This window comes from Trachemys scripta, chromosome 3, assembly GCF_013100865.1.
Source record: "Trachemys scripta elegans isolate TJP31775 chromosome 3, CAS_Tse_1.0, whole genome shotgun sequence".
NCBI lineage: Eukaryota > Metazoa > Chordata > Testudines > Emydidae > Trachemys > Trachemys scripta.
Genome location: NC_048300.1, coordinates 72,855,287 through 72,875,615, shown reverse-complemented (window position 1 = coordinate 72,875,615; position 20,329 = coordinate 72,855,287). Strand labels below are relative to the sequence as shown.

The following is a 20,329-nucleotide window of genomic DNA, read 5'->3' as shown; positions in this document are numbered from 1 at the left end:
CCCATGGTAGCTGGGGGAGCTGGACAGGTGTCTATCATGTAAAGCATACCTTGCACTTACCAGTGAGTTACCATTGTTTTGGAAAATCATGGACCACCTTTAGGTTTCACTAAGCAGAAACTGAATGAACAGAGGCCTATTGGGGCTGATTTCTGGTTACAGAAATAGTGTTTCATGTAGCATTGTTTAACTGACAGTGCATGCTTTCTGAAATAACTTTAAGGATTGCAGGGGAAGGAGAATGGCAAAAAAGAATCTCCTTCTTTTGGAGGGGTGTTGCTCGTGTGCCTTGCGTTACATGAATAATCACTCCATAATGTCCACAAGAGCTAAATACGTAGTCTTAGCAAGTAGTGAATGTGAAATGTCCCTTTATTCATCCAAGGATTTAATCTTCTATCAATTGCACATAAACTGATGCACAGTAGGTGGTTTTTCTTTTTTCTTTTCTACAGGCCAGCCAGGTCACTATCCCACTACCATTTTAGTCTCCGACTTCCACTAATTTCTGAGTTTCTTTTTCAGCTCATCATATAACTTTTTAGCCATGATAGTTGCTCAGTGAATTATGTTTTGAGTAGGAGGAATTTGCTATATTTGTCTGATTTGAAAAGCAGCTATTGATGTTGTAAATGAAGTAATAACATAGCATAAAAGCTTCCAAATATTTAAGAGTGCTGTGCATTAACAGTGGTTTAGCCTAATATTTCTGGGCCATCTTTTTTGTACTGTGCTGATGTTTTGTTTATCCTTAACTGAGCATTAAGGATTATATTCATGAATAGGATTCATGCACTTATGTTGTGTTTCTGAGTGAGTGCAGAGCAGAGCGCTAAGATACTGCCTCCCTCCATCCTCTGAGATTACTTACTGTGTTGTGCTGTTGCCTTTTTCTCTAACAGCAGCCCTCTCCGTTTCTGTTCCTGCCCCAGCTAATCATTAGGAAAGATCTGTGCTTTCAGCTCAGTCATGTTGTAATGATCCATGACTGTATGCATACATAGACATTACACTTGCCTGATAAACTGCACTCATGCTTCCTAGGGAATAGATCTCTTGACTTTTGGCAAGGCCGGCTCTAGGTTTTTTGCCTCCCTAAGCAAAAAATTTTTTGGCTGCCCCCCACCCCAGCCCTGGGCTCTCCCCCCCACCCTACCGGCACCCCCTGCTACTCCAGCGCTGGGCTCTCCCCACCACCCCACCCGCATCCCCTGCTGCCCCAACTCTGGGCTCTCCCCCGCACCCCACCTGCACCCCCTGCCGCCCCAGTGCTGGGCTTCCCCCCACCCGTGCTGACTCCGTCCTCTCCCCCCTCGCCTCCAGCTGGCAGGATCGGGGTAAGCAGCTGGGCTCCCTGGCCGCACCTCAGCCCAGGGTCCCGCCAGCCGGGGCTTCCGCCTCTAGGACTGGCCGGGAGCGGGGAGGGCAGAGCCAGGGGACTGCCCTGGCAGGGGACTGAGGAGCCAGGGCAGGGCAGCCCCAGAGGGAGCGGAGCCCCGGAGAGCGGGACGCGGGCCCCGCACGGCAGCACCCCACCCTCTATGGCCCCACTCCTGCTGCTGCTCCTGGCTGCCCTGCCGCAGTCCCTGGGCGGCTCTGGCTGCTTCGTCCAGCCCCGGCTGCGGCACTGGGGGGCAGCCGCCCTGCAGCACATGCAGGTGGCTCCGTGTGCCCCGAGGGGCGGCCCCCAGCCTGAGTGTCCCGCGCTCGGAGCCCGCCCAACCATAAGGTGCGGGTGCTGCTCCCCGACATGAACTGCAGTGGCCCCATGGCGCACCCAGTGCAGGATGTGTTGCTGCTGCCAGGGCTGGCTCTAGGCTTTTGCCACCCAAGTACCCCCCACTCCCCCCCCAAAAAAGGCTGGCTGGAATGCCACCCCTGAAAATGTGCCGCCCCAAGCACCTGCTTGGTTTGCTGGTGCCTGGAGCCGGCGGTCCTGACTTTTGGCATCTATAATTTGAAGTAAAGCTGTTAGCTTCCTCTAGGGTTAGTGCTCATAGTCTTTATATAACCAGCTACTGAAGGGCAGCAAGCACAAATGCAGGCCCACCCTTATCCTACAGGCCAGGGGCAGCAGGAAATAAACCAGGCAAAGAAAAGCAAAACTCTTCTTTTCTGGCAACTCCCTCTATTTTCCCTTAGTCTCCCAACTATGTCTCTCTTGATCTCTGCCCTTTTGCTCATTGAGTGTGTCAAATTCCACTCTGTCCCAGCTGCAGAATGCCGTCTGCCTCCCACCTGTTAATTAGGGTTTCCAGGTGTCCGGTTTTCGATTGGAATGCCCGGTCGAAAAGGGACCCTGGCGGCTCCGGTCGGTGGGGGGATGAGGAGGGGGTTTGCAGCAGCTCTCTGTGTGGAGCTCGGGGGTGGTGCGAGCCCCAACAGGCAGGGGGTGGATCCCCGCGGAGGGGCAGGGAAAGGCATTTGGTTAACCCCGGGCAGCAGCCTCCGCTGTGGCCGAGGGCTCCCTGCAGAGCAGGCATTGTGGCCTTTAAGAGGTGCCTTCAGCCCCTTCTCTACCCAGACCACCACTCCCCGGCTGGCAGGAGCAGAGAGAGGAGCTGGCCCGGCTCCCCAGGGGCTGCATGCAACCAGCTGCAGGGGAGGGGGCCAGGGCAAGCCATTGCCGCTGCCTGCCCCAGGCCCAGTAGCCTGCTCCCCAGGGCCTGCTGCCCCGGGTTTGTCTCAGGATCATGCGGCCAGCAGGTAAAGGCTGTGGGCTGGTCAGCCTTCTCCTGGGGATGAATGGGCTGCACGGAAGCATGGGGCTAAAGTTGGGCTGCTCTCCCCGGGGATGGGTCCAAGCAGAGTTGGGCAGCAGCTGAGTGCGGAGGCCCCAGCCAGTGGTGGGGTCTGGGGTCACTGCAAATGGTGGGGGGAAGAGCAGGGTGCCCTCAGCAGCACTCTCCCTAGAGCTGCTGTGATTTGGGCTATTCTGGGGGAGCGGGAAGCCTGGGGCAGCAGAGGGGTGTCTGTCACTTGTGGGAAATTCTCTCCCCCCTGCATTCCAGAGAACTGGAAAAACTTTTGTCCTCAGTGCACTGGCTGAGCCACGTATTGAGGATTAATGGCAGATGGAGCAGCCCGGGAAATGCCAGGGCAGTGCTGGTGCAGCTGCTATTTAAGGGGTTGCCTGACATCAGTGCCTCCCGGAGTCCCCGCAAACCGCACCAGCCAGAGCTGCCCAGAGCCCACGCCCCAACCCCCTACCCCAGCTCAGAGCCCCCTCAGACACCCAGATTCCTTCCCAGAGCCTGTACCCCGAACTCCTTCCATGATTCCGCGCGCCCCTCCCACACCCGGAGCCCCCTCATGCATCCCAAGCCCCTCATTCCCCGGCCCCACCCCCGAGCCTCCAGCCCCAGCCGAAGTCTGCACCCCCTCCCACACCCCAAGCCCGGAGCCCCCTCCCACACTCTGAACCCCTTGGCTTCAGCCTGGAGTCCCCTCCTGCATCCCAAACCCCTCATCCCCGGCCCCACCCCAGAGCCTGCACCCCCAGCCAGAACCCTCATCCCCCCCCCACACCTCAACCCCCTACCCCAGTCTGGTGAAAGTGAGCGAGGGTGGGGGAGAGTGAGTGATGGAGGAGGGGGGATGGAGTGAGTGGGGGTGGGGTCGTGGAGAAAGGGCAGGGCAGGGGCCTTGGGGAAGGGGGTGGTGCAAGGGTGTTCGGTTTTCTGAAATGAGAAAGTTGGCAACCCTACCTTTAATCCCATCACCGAGTCCACAGCGACCCCTGCTATATGGCTGAGTGCGACACTGCTTAATCCAAGGAGTTTGGTTTTTAGTTTAGAGAGGATGGGGAAGTGTTCTAAACCTTTACCATTGGTTAATTACAATTCCTTGAGTGTCCTGTTAAGAGTAAATGGTTTATGCAACTAGACCTGATGATGGGTGCATATAAAATCCAAATAATAAAGGGCATCATACAGCGAAGGCACATTCTAGCTGATTAAAATTATTTGAAGACCACTAAAGACTCTTCCCAGAACTTCCCAGGCTTGCCACACTTTTAGTTTTTTCCCCTGCTTCACAAAACAGTGAGTAAGGTATTTTCTAGTTCAGGGGTGGGCAAACTACGGCCCAGGGGCTGCATCCAGCCCTCCAGACATTTTAATCTGGTCCTTGAGCTCCCACCAGGGAGTGGGTCTGGGCTTGCCCCGCTCCGGTGCTCCAGCCAGGGAGCAAGGTCATGCTTTCATGCCGAAAGCAGCGGCATGTCTTCCCTCCAGCTCCTGCGCGTAGGGGCAGCCAGGGGGCTCTGCACGCAGTTCCCACCCCAAGTGCTGCCCCCACAGCTCCAATTGGCCGGGAACTGCAGCCAATGGGAGCTGCACGGGTGGCGCCTGCAGACAGGGTGGCGCCTGCGGACAGAGCAGCGCGCAGAGCCACCTGGCCGTGTTGCCGCATAGGAGCCAGAGGAGGCACATGCTGCTGCTGCTTCTGTAAGCTGCTTGCAGTAAGCACAGCCTGACCCCTGCCCCCCTCCCATGTTCCACCCCCTGCCCCAGCCCTGTTTCCTCTCCTGCCCTCCAAACCGCTCAATCCCAGCCTGGAACACCCTCCCGCACCCTGAACTCTTCATTTCTGGCCCCGCACCAGAGCCCAGAACCCCCAGCCAGAGCCCACACCCTCTCCCGCACCCAACCTCTAATTTTTTGAGCATTCATGACCTGCTGTACAATTTCCATACCCAGATGTGGCCCTCGGGCCAAAAAGTTTGCCCACCCCTGCGATAGATGGATACAGTCAGACAGGGGAGTACAAGGGAACAATGAGAAAATATTGCCTGAATAGACAAGACAGGTTCACAATGAGGGAAGGGTCTAAGCAGAGTGAACAATGTGGTGGCAGCAAATGCCATGTTCACAATTATTTATTGATTTTTTTTTTTTGGATGGGTTTATTTAGGAGGGAAAAAGAATAGACAAGGAAAGGGAGGTGAGGGGGACAGGGCAGTGAAGAAGAAACATAAAAACGGCTATACTGGGTCAGACCAAAGGTCCATCAAGCCCAGTATCCTGTCCTCTGACAGTGGTCAATGGCAGGTGCCCCAAAGGGAATGAACAGACATGCCCTGTCACCCAATCCCAGCTTCTGGCAAATAGAGGCTAGGGACACCATTCCTGCCCATCCTGGCTAATAGCCATTGATGGACCTATCTTCCATGAATCTATCTAGCTCCCTTTTGAACCCTGTTATAGTATTGGCCTTCACAACATCCTCTGGCAAGGAGTTCCAGAGGTTGACAGTGCATTGCATGAAAAAAATACTTTCTTGTGTTTGTTTTAAACCTGCTACCTATTAATTTCATTTGGTGGCCCCTTGTTCTTGTATTATGAGAAGGAGTAAATAACACTTCCTTATTTACTTTCTCCACACCAGTCATGATTTTATGTAAAGTAAGAGGGGCAGGTGTGGAGTGAAACTGAGGTGAAGAGACTGTGAGGGAGAAGAAAGGGGAGTGTTGGAGGAAACAGCTTATCAGCACAGCGCAGAGAAAATCAGAGAATGCTGTCCAGTTTTGCCTGGAATGTCCAGAGGTCCCTGCTTTGGCTGGAGTCTCTGACTGGCTGCTATCTGGGAGAGATTACCTTGTTAGTTAATAGCATAAATGTGTTTTAAGTTTGAGGTTTATCTATAAATGTCACTATTTTTTTCAATAAAAAAAATGAAGGCACAAAGTGTACACTCAGCAAGAAATGGGAATTCCTTTTCAGAGCCCAACCACCTATCCTATTACTTTAAAATATTATGTTGCTATAGGTCAGTTCATATAGCACTTTCAAGGGCATATTTTTCAAAAGAATCTTCTCTATTTCTCAGTAATAATCCGTTAAGGTTCAGATCAGTGATGTATACATTGCAGAACTTTAATAAAGAACCTTTAAAATACTTCAGGTGCTTTTGCTGGGTTGAAGATATTCTATTCTCCATATCAGAGAAAAATTCAGGCATTGTATCCTGGCATTGATAACAAGGTATGTGAACAAGATAGTCTATGTTAATGGATGGTGAGATAGGATAAAGAATTACATAGGGGAATGAGAGTAAGGTTTTGTGCAGCCAAGTACTCGGAATATTGCATGCCTATAACCAATGCTGAATTTCACTGAAAGGTGTAATGTTCTGCTTGAAACAGAAGCAATTACAGGAATCTTGTGGAACGCTACTGTAGAAGAGCCTCCCAAGTGAAGTGTTGGAAACACTGCAACATTAAAAGATTGCGTGACACATTAAAAACTGGACAAAACCAGAAAATCTAATGTAGAGAGCCATCCTGACTGTGACAGGGAGAATAGACTAGACCTAATAGGCTTTTTCTTTATATCTAGTAATTCACAACATATAATTTTTCTTTGATCCACCCCCATCACCCATTGTTGAAGTGTCTGGACAGTTTGATATTTTAAATTATTTGCAAAATTTTGCATAACTGTTTGCGTGCAGACCACTGGAACTGTAAATATTAAAATCAAATAGACAATTTCTCATCTGTTAATTTATGTAATATACGTAACTAACTAACCAACCACCACAGCATACAACTCAAGTTGCATATTTGATTGTGATACTTTTAATTTAAAGTTACTCTTTGGTTAGTTGCATAAGTCATCCAGTCCGGGAAAAAAATATGTAATTTTTGTAATTAACCAGTATTGAATGAATTGTGAATTTTCAGTATAATCTACTATTTGTAGTTTATTTTTTTGCAAATATTTGAGTGTTCATGGTTCATGGTTTCAAAAAATATGCTTTTTCTGGAATATTTCTGGTAACGTGGCATGGAGATGCACAAATTGAATGGACTAGAGGAGATCAGATTTTGGCAAAACATGAAAGGTTCATAAATGTGGTCAAATGAAAATTCACTTTCCAATCTGAACAAATATTTGTGGGAAATTGTTCTATTTGTTTAGCTCTGCTATTTTTTATACCTCTATGGATCTGATCAGTCAAAATGAAAATCAGTTATGATGCTAGAGAATCCTGACTGAGATACTGCCATGAAAAGAGCAACCTGATGTAACAAAGTCAAGTTGCCAAATCTGACAGTCCATACAACCCCATAACTGAATTAGTGAGTATTCGCCTAGTTTCTGGAATCCACTTGTTTGCTCTGATTTATGTTCCTGTTGAGTTGTCGTTCTCCTGTTAGAAACAATTGTTTGTTGTTTCATTATAGTTTGTGATGTTCTGCTTTAACCAAGTTCATTTGTTTAACAATGGCAGGGAGTCTTTCACATCCTGTTCAAAAAGAGCCTTTGCAAATTCAGTTGGATTTTTTTTTTTTTTTTTTTGGTCTTTCAGTACAAAAGCACCAAGTCTTGGGACAAGGTGCAGCGGGACTGGCAATAGATGATTTGACTGTGCATAGTGCAGTAACTGTAGGAACATTCTGAGCTTTTTTTAGACAAAAGACATTTCCCTCCCCAGCTCTGTGACAGTTGTTTGATGAAAGTAACAAAATAGTGGCTATCAAGTATCAGAGGGGTAGCCGTGTTAGTCTAAATCTGTAAAAAGCAACTGAGGATCCTGTGGCACCTTTAAGACTAACAGAAGTATTGGAGCATAAGCTTTTGTGGATGAATGCCCACTTCATCAGACGCAAGCTTCACCCACGAAAGCTTATGCTCCAATACTTCTATTAGTCTTAAAGGTGCCACAGGACCCTCTCTTGTTTTTTAAAACAGTGGCTTCTGGCTCTAAGTACAATACCACTGTAGTCCTGCTTAATATTTTATTTTGTCATAGAACTGCTAATGAAAAGTTGCAGTAACATATTCTATGAAGTTCTCACAGTAGGACTAAGACATTTTAATTTTCTCTTGGTGGCTCTCTAGATGTCCAGTAGTTCTAAAAACACTCTTACATTTTAATTATGCTGATAATATAGCTGAAAATCCTAGATCCTTGAATCACTGACAGATTTATAATATTGTATATTTTAAACTCAGAACACATGAAATTATAAGTGTTTAACTTGCAGTAAGCCCTTTAACCAAGTGTCCTGTAAAGTAACAGCTTTCATTTGGTTATGAAGCCATGGTAAAACTGAGATTAATGCTTAGCACTGAATACTTTTAAAGCACTACAAAACATTGGGTTAAATCTTGTTCACTGGACTTGTGTGAATAGTCCCAAGCCAATGGAACTACTTGCATGAATCAGGTGGCCTATGAATTAATAAATTCTTCCAGTATCCGTCTGAGATTGTCTTCATTTTACATGAATTAAGCCTAAGTTTTTTTCCATTCCAAAAACTCTTTTACATTTGCTTATACCATTCTGAAACTTTCACCTTTTGAGTTGAATTTTTCCAGATTCTGGGTTTTGCCCAAAGACTATTCCCCCCCTTATCCTCCTCTCCTGGCCCCTCAAAGTTTGAACAAAAAGCATTTGGCCTATTTTGACAGCAAAGGGAAGAAGAAAATACACTTTTGCCGCCACAGAAAAGGGTTGCGACCATATTTTGGACAGTGCAGGGTTTTCAGTGGTTTGGGGTAGAAACCTAAAATTGGGCAGGGAGAGATCTCCTTAAGTTGGAAAGATGTTTCACTGCTCCAATGAACATTGGCCTTGATTTGGTTGAGATAGGAGGATATACAATTTAATAATAAATGCAAGCTGTTTTTAAATAACAATATCCCAACTGTGATGGAGAGGGGCTGAAATACACAAGCGAAAATATAATATTGTTAGGGTTCACAAAGTTAATAAATAGCTATCTCACTGAGGACAAATATGCATTTAAAAATTAAGGATCCTGATAAAAAAATAGTATGATTATATAACTAAAGACTATTTGAGTCTACCACCAGCATGATTATTTAAAGTGGGCTTTTTATCTGTGTAGGTGTATATAGATTTTAAAATCTATGTAGGTATACATCATGTGCACGACACACAAACCACACTGGCACCACCACCCTTCTTGCCCTGTAGAATTGTCATCTCTACCACATCTGTAAAATAGGAATAATGCTTACCTGCCTTTAGAAAACCATTTTGAAATCTATAGCTGCAATGCACTATATCTTGACTTTAGTAAAGCTTTTGATACTGTCTTTCATGACCATCTAATAAACTAGGGAAAGGCAACCTAGATGGAGCTACATAAGGTGGGTGCAAAACTGGTTGGAAAATCATTCTCTGAGAGTAGTTATCAATCATTCACCGTCATGCTGGAAGGGCATAACAAGTGGGATCCTGCAGGGATCAGTTCTGGGTCCGGTTCTGTTTAATATCTTCATCAATGACTTAGCTAATGGCATAGAGAGTACACTTATAAAGTTTGTGGATGATACGAAGCTGGGAGGGGTTGCAAGTGCTTTGGAGGACAGGATTAAAATTCAGAATGATCTGGACAAAGTGGAGAAATGGTCTGAAGTAAATAGGATGAAATTCAATAAGGACAAATGCAAAGTACTCCACTTAGGAAGGAACAATCAGTTGCACACATACAAAATGGGAAATGACTGCCTATGAAGGAGTACTGTGGAAAGGGATCTGGGGGTCATAGCTAAATATGAGTTAACAGTGTAACGCTGTTACAAAAAAAGCAAACATAATTCTGGGATGTATTAGCAGGAGTGTTGTAAGCAAGATACAAGAAGTAATTCTTCCACTCTACTCTGCACTGATTAGGCCTCAACTGGAGTACTGTCTAGTTCTGGGTGCCACATTTCAGGAAAGATGTGAACAAATTGGAGAGAGTCCAGAGAAGAGCACCAAAAATGATTAAAGGTCTAGAAAACATGACCTGTGAGGAAAGATTGAAAAAAATGGGTTTGTTTAGTCTGGAGAGGAGAAGACTGGGAGGGGACATAAGTTTTCAAGTATGTAAAAGATTGTTACAAGGAAGAGGAAGAAAAAATGTTTCTTAACCTTTGAGGATAGGACAAGAGGCAATGGGCTTAAATTGCAGTGAGGGAGATTTACGTTAGACATTAGGAAAAACTTCCTAACAGTCAGGGTAGTTAAGCACTGGACTAAATTGCCTAGAGAGGCTGTGGAATCTTAAGAGCAGGGTAGACAAACCCCTGTCAAGAATGGTCTAGATAATACTTAGTCCTGCCATGAGTGCAGGGGACTGGACTAGATGACCTCTCGAGGTCCCTTCCAGTCCTATGATTCTATATAAATGCCAAATTCTATGTTTTTTCTCCTGATTGATAGCTCAGGCTGGTCTTTCCTCTAATCTCTTAACTTTGTAGTTCTTTCTTTTCCAAAGCTTCCAGATTTCAGTTCTAGGCTGAAGTGAGTTTCATAGTCCTTTCTGTCTGAGCCCTGGTTTTGCACACTGATTGGGTGGCTATGTGCATAGCCTTAGAATGCCCAAATTAAATTATTCAGGTGTAACCTGGCGGACATTAGAGCTGCTGAGCTTTATGTATGTGTGGATATGAAATTCACAGCAAGTCAGTCCTACTGATGGTCCCCTGGCAGTTTCAGAAAGTTCAGACAATTCACCAGATTGGGCTTTTGAGATAAATTTGTCACTAAAAGGAATTGAAGTGTGTAATGTCTCAATTGTATGGTGATGCCCGTACTGATAGCTACTATCTAATCTTCCCTGCCTGTTTGACTTTGCAACAGGCTTTGTTATTTTACTAATATATAAAATCTCATAAACAAATTGAGTGTTTGTGGAAGGTCCTGGATGAGCCCCACTGCAGGTTATAGTCTCCAGTCTAGCAGCAGAATTTCCCCATCCATGTATCCTAGCCAACTACTGAAGGGAAGATGTTTAGGGGTGAGAGGGTAGTTGAGCCTTCAAGCTGTTGCATCTCTTTGCTGATATGAAAACAAAGGGACAATCTGTGATTACCTTCCCACTAGGACCACCTTATGTTACATGTGACCAAATAACCATAAGAAACAATTACTTCCTAAAGATTCAAACTTAGGCCAGCTTTGATCTGTGCTCCCGTACAAATCCTATGAGCCATCCACCCCAATTTGAATGTCACTTAATGGTAGTAAAGGTTGGAAAAACTTCAGTTTTTCTTGGTGTTCCTCTAAATTATGACTCAACGGTAGAATGTTTGCGACCGGAAATAAATGAGGCAATTATTCTGGGAGATGTGAATCAAAATTGATGATAACCACATAAATTATCAAAACCCATTTAAAATGAACTAGCCTATGATGAATTAAGTGTCTAAGCTGTGGATTGATCATTAGCAGAGAGCAGAGCCAAATTGTTATAATAACAAGGTCTGTATTATCTTGACTGCTGGAGCAGAAGTATAGTATAAAAAGAAGAGAACGTCTGGGTACAAAACTTATGTGCAGGGCCAGCTCCAGGCACCAGCTTGCCAAGCAGGTGCTTGGGGCGGCCACTCTGGAGAGGGGCGGCACATCCAGCTATTCGGCGGACGGTCCCTCACTCCCGCTTGGAGCGAAGGACCTCCCTCCGAATTGCCGCCGCAGATTGCGATCGCGGTGTGTTGTTGTTGTTTTTTTTTTTTTTTGCCGCTTGGGGTGGCAAAAACCCTGGAGCCGGCCCTGCTTATGTGAAAAGGATTGTATGAGGTTCTATTTATCCAAAACAAAATATTATACTTTCTGAAATATGAAGTATGAAAGGGATTGTCTATAAAATCATTTAAATATCCATTAGACAAGCATGAATAATGGGGAAGTGCTGCAATGTAGATTTTCTCTATTAGCAAATTTATAGAAATGCAATCTTCCTGTTCCTTCCATGGACTCTGGAAGAATGGCTAATGATCAGTAAGCTTGGACTCCTTTGAAAGCCTCAGTCCTGCCTGAAATTAGCTCTGTAGCAAATTGAGATATGTTCGGGGTGGGAGGTGGGATAATGGTATTAACAATTTAAAATTTACTTTCCATGTGCAAATTACTCTCCTGCATCCGGATGCAGGAGAGGGCATTGTATTTCGCTGAAGCTCAGTCTTAACTCTGACTTAGCATGAAGCCCATTAAGTGCTCTCATACCAACTTTTACTTCCCAAGGATGATGCCATCCCAAAGCTAGCTTGTTAGATGGTACGTAGCAATGAGCCATGGTAGAGCGCATTAGTTGGATATTGCTGCATGCCTTTGTTGCATGTGTGGTGTGAGAAGGAAAGCCAAATGCATTCAGCCATTGGAGCTGTGCTTAAGTAGCTCTTTAATACTAATATGCATGCCTCCTGACAGATCTGATCACTACTGGAACAATGGCTCATTAATTAAACTTTTACTTAAAATTTTTGGATGATTTTTTTTTGCACTATATTCTTCAGTGACACGTTGTTCCCTACAGAGACTTAAGAGAGAACCGTCCCATCTATTTTTAATAGGTATTTTAAATTTTTTCTATTTTTGATCTATTTTTTTCCGACTGCCCTAGAGTATCTGTACCCTCCTGTCCTCAAGAACAGTGGTCGAATGCTCAACTTGTGTGTATATATAGGCACATAAATCCTGCTGCTGCTTTCAAAACTGAACTACATTCCTAGTCTGGTACCCTGTATCTTAAAACAACAACACCAAAAAAGACAATGGTTAAGAAATGAAAATTCAGAGTGGTATTTTCAAAGGCATCTATGGGGGTGAAGCACCCAACTCCCATTGGAACCAAGCACCCAACTCTACTAGATGCCTCTGAATACCCCCACCCAAAGGCAAAATTCTACACTCAGATACATGTACCCAATCCTGTCACTTTTTTTAAAAGGCAATTAAATCTGCATAACTAACTAAAGACAGAATTCACCCTTATGGGACAGATTTTGCTCTATTACAGTGGTGTACATTTGGAGAGTGACTTCACTTGGTTTTGTGGAGTTATCTGGAACCAACCACTGAAAGACAGTGGAGTCAACTCCAGATTTGCAGCTGAGATCAGAATCCAGCTCCAAGCATTACACATTCTTCGTGAAAGAGTGTAGCAGCAGCAACAGAGGGAACCAGATTTCACCATTCAAGATACTTTATGGCTTTCAACGAGAGATTGTTCCTGTATCATAGGGAAAGCAAAAGGTGCCTGGTTTTTTAAATATTTCTGAGACTAAATACTAACTAAATAGCTAAAGTTTACAGCATCATACCTGGTGTATTTACCACCACCCTGAATCCCAACACTGGAGACTGTAACACATATCCACTGTTTTTTGTTTCTAAATGGCAGTTGTAGAAAATTTGGACAAAGTAAATAACATGTGATGCTGAAGCACTAAAGAGTAGGGAAGACGTAACCAACCCTGTATAATGAGAGAGAATCTGGTATGATCTATGCGCAGTAAGTGACACTTAATTGGGACATTGAACATGCCTTTGTATGCCAGCATGTACATCCATGCACATGCAGTTTAGTTTAAGGATGAAGAGGTGACTAGAATCCCTGGCCTAATCTATCACTGCCTAGGGTTTGCTGTCAACTCTTAGCTACAGTCACAAAACCCTTTACAACTAGTGGCCTATGGTTTGATTTGAATTTTAGGGGAGAAGTGGGGAGGAGGGCACAGTGCCCAGGTCTTGCAAGACAAGCTCTGTTGGTGACCACAAAATTAGAACATTCAGAAGCCTGCAACCAATGTGTGACGTTGTGCAGTCTATATGGTTTTATAAAAACATAATAAGTAAATATAATGTAACTGGAATAGTTTTATAAAAATATGATAAGTGAATTTACCTCACTGGCTAACCTAGTGAGGAGGGCTTTAAACTAGGTTCGACGGGGACAGGTGAGCAAAGCCCACAGGTAAGTGGGGAACATGGAGACCTGGGAGATGGGTCAGAAACGAGAGGGAGTGTGGGCTATATTGGCAGAGAGAAAGGAGGGTCAGGACAAAACTGGGAGGAAAGATCAAACCAGTATCTTAGATGTCTATATACAAATGTGAGAAGTATGGGTAATAAGCAGGAAGAACTGGAAGTGCTAATAAATAAATACAACTATGACATTGTTGGCATCACTGAAACTTTGTGGGATAATACACATGTTTGGAATGTTGGTGTGGATGGGTACAGCTTGCTCAGGAAGGATAGACAGGGGAAAAAGGGAGGAGGTGTTGCCTTATATATTAAAAATGTACACACTTGGACGGAGGTAGAGATGGACATAGGAGATGGAAGTGTTGAGAGTCTCTGGGTTAGGCTAAAAGGGGTAAAAAACAAGGGTGATGTCATGCTAGAGTCTACTACAGGCCACCTAACCAGGTGGAAGAGGTGGATGAGGCTTTTTTTAAACAACTAACAAAATCATCCAAAGCCCAAGATTTGGTGGTGATGGGGGACTTCAACTATCTGGATATATGTTGGGAAAATAACACAGCGGGGCACACAGACTATCCAACAAATTCTTGGACTGCATTGCAGACAACTTTTTATTTCAGAAGGTTGAAAAAGCTACTAGGGGGGAAGCTATTCTAGACTTGATTTTAACGAATAGGGAGGAACTCGTTGAGAATTTGAAAGTAGAAGGCAGCTTGGGTGAAAGTGATCATGAAATCATAGAGTTTGCAATTCTAAGGAAGGGTAGAAGGGAGAACAGCAAAATAGAGACAATGGATTTCAGGAAGGCAGATTTTGGTAAGCTCAGAGAGCTGATAGGTAAGGTCCCATGGGAATCAAGACTGAGGGGAAAAACAACTGAGGAGAGTTGGCAGTTTTTCAAAGGGACACTATTAAGGGCCCAAAAGCAAGCTATTCCACTGGTTAGGAAAGATAGAAAATGTGGCAAAAGACCACCTTGGCTTAACCACGATATCTTGCATGATCTAAAAAATAAAAAGGAGTCATATAAAAAATGGAAACTAGGACAGATTACAAAGGATGAATATAGGCAAACAACACAGGAATGCAGGGGCAAGATTAGAAAGGCAAAGGCACAAAATGAGCTCAAAATAGCTTCAGGAATAAAGGGAAACAAGAAGACTTTTTATCAATACATTAGAAGCAAGAGGAAGACCAAAGATAGGGTTGGCCCACGGCTTAGTGAAGAGGGAGAAACAGTAACAGGAAACTTGGAAATGGCAGAGATGCTTAATGACTTCTTTGTTTCGGTCTTCACCGAGAACTCTGAAGGAATGCCTAATATAGTGAATGCTAATGGAAGGGGGTAGACTTAGCAGATAAAATAAAAAAAGAACAAGTTAAAAATCACTTAGAAAAGTTAGATGCCTGCAAGTCCCAGGGCCTGATGAAATGCATCTTAGAATACTCAAGGAGCTAATAGAGGAGGTATCTGAGCCTCTAGCTATTATCTTTGGAAAATCATGGGAGACGGGAGAGATTCCAGAAGACTGGAAAAGGGCAAATATAGTGCCCATCTATAAAAAGGGAAATAAAAACAACCAGGAAACTACAGACCAGTTAGTTTAACTTCTGTGCCAGGGAAGATAATGGAGCAAGTAATTAAGGAAATCATCTGCAAATACTTGGAAGGTGGTAAGGTGATAGGGAACAGCCAGCATGGATTTGTAAAAAACAAATCATGTCAAACCAATCTGATAGCTTTCTTCGATAGGATAACGAGTCTTGTGGATAAGGGAGAAGCTGTGGATGTGGTATACCTAGACTTTAGTAAGGCATTTGATACGGTCTCGCATGATATTCTTATCGATAAACTAGGCAAATACAATTTAGATGGGGCTACTATAAGGTGGGTGCATAACTGGCTGGATAACCGTACTCAGAGAGTTATTATTAATGGTTCCCAATCCTGCTGGAAAGGCATAACGAGTGGGGTTCCGCAGGGGTCTGTTTTGGGACCGGCTCTGTTCAATATCTTCATTAACGACTTAGATATTGGCATAGAAAGTACGCTTATTAAGTTTGCGGATGATACCAAACTGGGAGGGATTGCAACTGCTTTGGAGGACAGGGTCATAATTCAAAATGATCTGGACAAATTGGAGAAATGGTCTGAGTTAAACAGGATGAAGTTTAACAAAGACAAATGCAAAGTGCTCCACTTAGGAAGGAAAAATCAGTTTCACACATACAGAATGGGAAGAGACTGTCTAGGAAGGAGTACGGTAGAAAGGGATCTAGGGGTTATAGTGGACTACAAGCTACATATGAGTCAACAGTGTGATGCTGTTCCAAAAAAAAGCAAACATGATTCTGGGATGTATTAACAGGTGTGTTGTGAGCAAGAAACGAGAAGTCATTCTTCCGCTCTACTCTGCTCTGGTTAGGCCTCAGTTGGAGTATTGTGTCCAGTTCTGGGCACCTCATTTCAAGAAAGATGTGGAGAAATTGGAAAGGGTCCAGAGAAGAGCAACAAGAATGATTAAAGGTCTTGAGAACATGACCTATGAAGGAAGGCTGAAAGAATTGGGTTTGTTTAGTTTGGAAAAGAGAAGACTGAGAGGGGACATGATAGCAGTTTTCAGGTATCTAAAAGGGTGTCATAAGGAGGAGGGAGAAAACTTGTTCACCTTAGCCTCTAAGGATAGAACAAGAAGCAATGGGCTTAAACTGCAGCAAGGGAGGTCTAGGTTGGACATTAGGAAAAAGTTCCTAACTGTCAGGGTGGTTAAACACTGGAATAAATTGCCTAGGGAGGTTGTGGAATCTCCATCTCTGGAGATATTTAAGAGTAGGTTAGAGAAATGTCTATCAGGGATGGTCTAGACAGTATTTGGTCCTGCCATGCGGGCAGGGGACTGGACTCGATGACCTCTCAAGGTCCCTTCCAGTCCTAGAATCTATGAATCCATGAATACAATGTAACTGGAATATGCTTCATGCAAAAGGTCTCTTGTAAGGTATCATTACAAAGCTTATAATCTACTACTGAGTGTGATCATCCCATTTGTATAAATGTACCACTCTTGTATCTAAAACTAGAAATATGAAATATTATATTCACTTATCATATTTTTATAAAACTATTCCAGTTACATTATATTCACTTCTTATTATGTTTTTATAAAACCATATAGAATGCACAATGTCACACAGTGAACACTCCCCCCCCCCCCTTAAATTTCAAACTTAAATTTACAAACTAAGAGGACAACGTGGTCCATGGCCTCTAGTTGAACCTGTGCCTGTCTCTCTGCTCTGCTCCATCTCTGCGCTGATGCACCGGACTCCTTATAGAAAGGATGTACCATGGTAGTGATTCATGATCCAGGCTTGAATGACTATCTTGACTCAGACATCACTGTTGGTCTCCCTAGATAGCATAATTTCCTCTTTCAGGACCCTTCTTTGTGAGACATGTGTTTGCACTTAGCACTGTACCCTTCAGATACTAGTGTGATGATAATCACTTTAAGGTTACTATTTGGAAGGAGAATGGCACAGACATCCTTCCTGAGTCTTGGCACTGGAGGCAGAAGAAATGTGATTTCATATTTGAGCAGCATCTTCAGATATCCTACCTGGACCAAGAAGTTTCCATCCTTTTCCTAGGTGACCAAGAGTACTGAATCATGGAGCTTCTCATCCAAGTGCACATGGGTGTGTGGTCCTTCCGCGGGATGGCTGTTGGAGACGCAGACCCACCACCCACTTTAGGCTTTGTATCCTTATTAGCTGTAGCCATCTATCTATCCCACAAGCTGTCATCCCACTGTTAAACTTTAAAGAAATTGGCAGAAGGCCATCCTCTACAACAATACCTTTTTAAAACGAGAGCTGCAGGTGCAGTGTGAACTGTGCTTTGCTTTTCTGCTCTCCAGCTGCCTCTATCACACTGAAAAGCCTTCTCTCCAGCAGCAAACCAGCGAGTGTCTCCACAGCACAGACAGCTCCTACTCAGTCTCTAGTATGCTCAGCTCCACAATACTGCTGAGATCTGTTCTTGCTCTGCTTGCCAGCCCAAGGGCACCTGGCTCTCGGGTTCCTGGGGCAGTCCTCCCGCCCTTCCATCTGCTTTCCTTCCCTTTAGCCAGCCTGCCTCTGTTAGCTTTGTCCCCTGACTCTTTTTTCCCTTCCACATGTAATATATTAAGACAATTTAAACTCTGATGTAAAAAAGTACATCTCCTATCAAGTTTAGTTGGAAATGCACCTGCTTGCAACAAGTCTGATCTTGGCCAAAGGGAATAGAGATTTTTGCTTTGACTTTCAGCAATGAGGTCCCAGCTGTTCTCTGTTGGAAGTTGGTGATATTGAGAAAGCCAAACTAACTAATCAGAATGGGGGTTAGGATTGTCTGTATCTTCTGCTGTACCTTAATCTTTGGGGGTTTTTCCTTCAGTGGACCAGTTTGTCCTTTAATTTTAAACATATCGGGGCAAAAAAAAATCTGTTCTACTTTTGTTTAGCATATTTGATTATAAAAATCTGTTTCAGTTGAGTGTCTGTGTAGTTTATAAGTTGGTGTGAAGTGACTTTTCTCCATTCATAGGGAAGCTGCTGAGCTTCATCTGTCCATATATACTGAGCTGAAAACGTTGCTTGGTAATTTTTTTATCCTACTGCGCTTCTACCCAACTGTGAATGACTGACTGTAAAAGTCAGTACAAAGTAACTAAAAATAAAAAGGGCCTAAATAATGTTGTAATAGATTAAACAACTTTTTTATGCTCGTAACTTGAAATCAGCTAAACAAATTTCCTTCAAACTTAAGGCTAGATTCTCCTGTCCATACAATAGATCTCTATCTCAGCTCTCCTTGCAGGAATGAATCTCTCACTGATGTCAATGGGAAATCTGTACCTGTGTAAAGAGCAGAAAATTGGAATCAAAATCCACTTTGTAGATTTGAGAGGAGAACTGTGCATATTAAAGTATGCTTTGCTGTTGAGTTGAGGAAAAGCAAGATAAATTTTAACTCCAAAAAGGTAATTTAGAGGGAAGTTAAGGCACAGATAATAGAGGATTGCTAGTGTGATACTGTAATAAACCACTATTTTGGTGGTTTATTAAGAGATCTGTTCCCCCAAACCCAGGAGAAGACACTGTATAGTGTGATTCTTACATTGATGTTGATTTTTAAAAAGTGAATGGAAACTGAAAGACTGGATCAGAGCCATAAATATTCAATCCTACTATTAACTCAGTTGTTCATATTGGCTCTTGTGGACCGTTTATACTCTTCCTTATTAAGACTTCTTAGGTAGGCAGTATAGAGTGAAATGATTCCATTCATGTTTCAAGCAGCAAAATATATCCAATGTAACAAACAAAACTAATTCATCACCATGAAAACAAAATAGATAATTTGCTTGTGCTATACCAGAAATTAATTTCCTAAAAGTTCTGAAGCGCTGCTCTGCAAATGAGTGATTAAATTTATTACAGTAATAAATAAAAGTATGGATATATTTTCAAAAAAAAATTTGTTTTTTGCTTACATCTCAAATACAGAGCACTCCATTGTAAAACCTAATTTGAAAAGTACTGCTATGGTCATTTCATTTGAGAATTTAAAATAAAAAAGCTGGCACAAAAGCTTCCGATTTTCTTTTACATAAAATATATTCCACTCACTATTTCTAATTGCCAACATTTACTTAATAAAACTTTTAAAAATCATAATATAAAAGAATAATTAGTCATGTGGAAAACCTCCATCTTGACAGTCTGATCAAGAGACTGGCTCAGACGTAAAATGCTTCTGCTGAGACAAGACTTTCCCGTAGGAATCACCCTTAATTTTCACAGCTGTGAAGCAGGAGTATTCTATGGCGTTTTCATGGGCCAATAGTCATGGCTGCAGTTTTTGGCTATCTGGAGCCATTAGTGAGCAAAAACAGTTAAAACCCATGAAAGATTAAACGCTTGCTGCAGTAAAATCAGTTGGTTTTTTTCACCCCTTTCCATTTTTCTTATACATTGGAAAAGCATGAGTAAATAGTTTGTTTTCACATTCACTACCTAATACCTATTTAAAAATTTGACAAAAGATAACTTTGTTATTGCCTTTTGTTTTCCTGCCACACTGATTTTTCAGATAAATAAAATTTGTATGCTATCTTGAGATAACAAGGAAAAAAAAAAGGATGAGGCAAGAAAAAAAAGAAACACCACAGCAATGCAATGACTCCTAAATTATCATATTTATTGGCTTGTCTGTACTTAACTTTGATTTGCACATGTAGTAGCTTGCTGCAAAATGATGCAGTGTTTCTGTTTTGTCATTGAGGAAAAACACGTGTTATGAAATGTTAATGTTTGTCAAAGGCAGGAGCCATTAAATACTGAGGAGAACTCAACTAGCAGGCCAATCAAATCGTATTGTCTAAATGAAGCAAAATGCAATGGCCCTATTCTCATTATGGCCACTTTACACAGCTCTCAAACATCCTTCTGGCCTGTTGCAGAATATTGAGGAGTCTGGTGGCACCTTAAAGATTAACATATTTATTTGGGCATAAGCTTTTGTGAGTAAAAAAATGGGTTTTTTACTCAC

The 20,329-nt window shown here is 43.3% G+C and overlaps 1 protein-coding gene and 1 pseudogene across 10 annotated transcripts in view; one reads left to right on the top strand and one right to left on the bottom strand.

Annotated features, from left to right (window-relative positions):
• RYR2 (ryanodine receptor 2) overlaps window positions 1-20,329 on the top strand; it is a 690,844-nt gene that overhangs the window by 193,786 nt on the left and 476,729 nt on the right. The gene's annotated exons all lie outside the window — the stretch shown is intronic.
• Window positions 16,966-17,515, bottom strand: LOC117874093 (annotated as a pseudogene).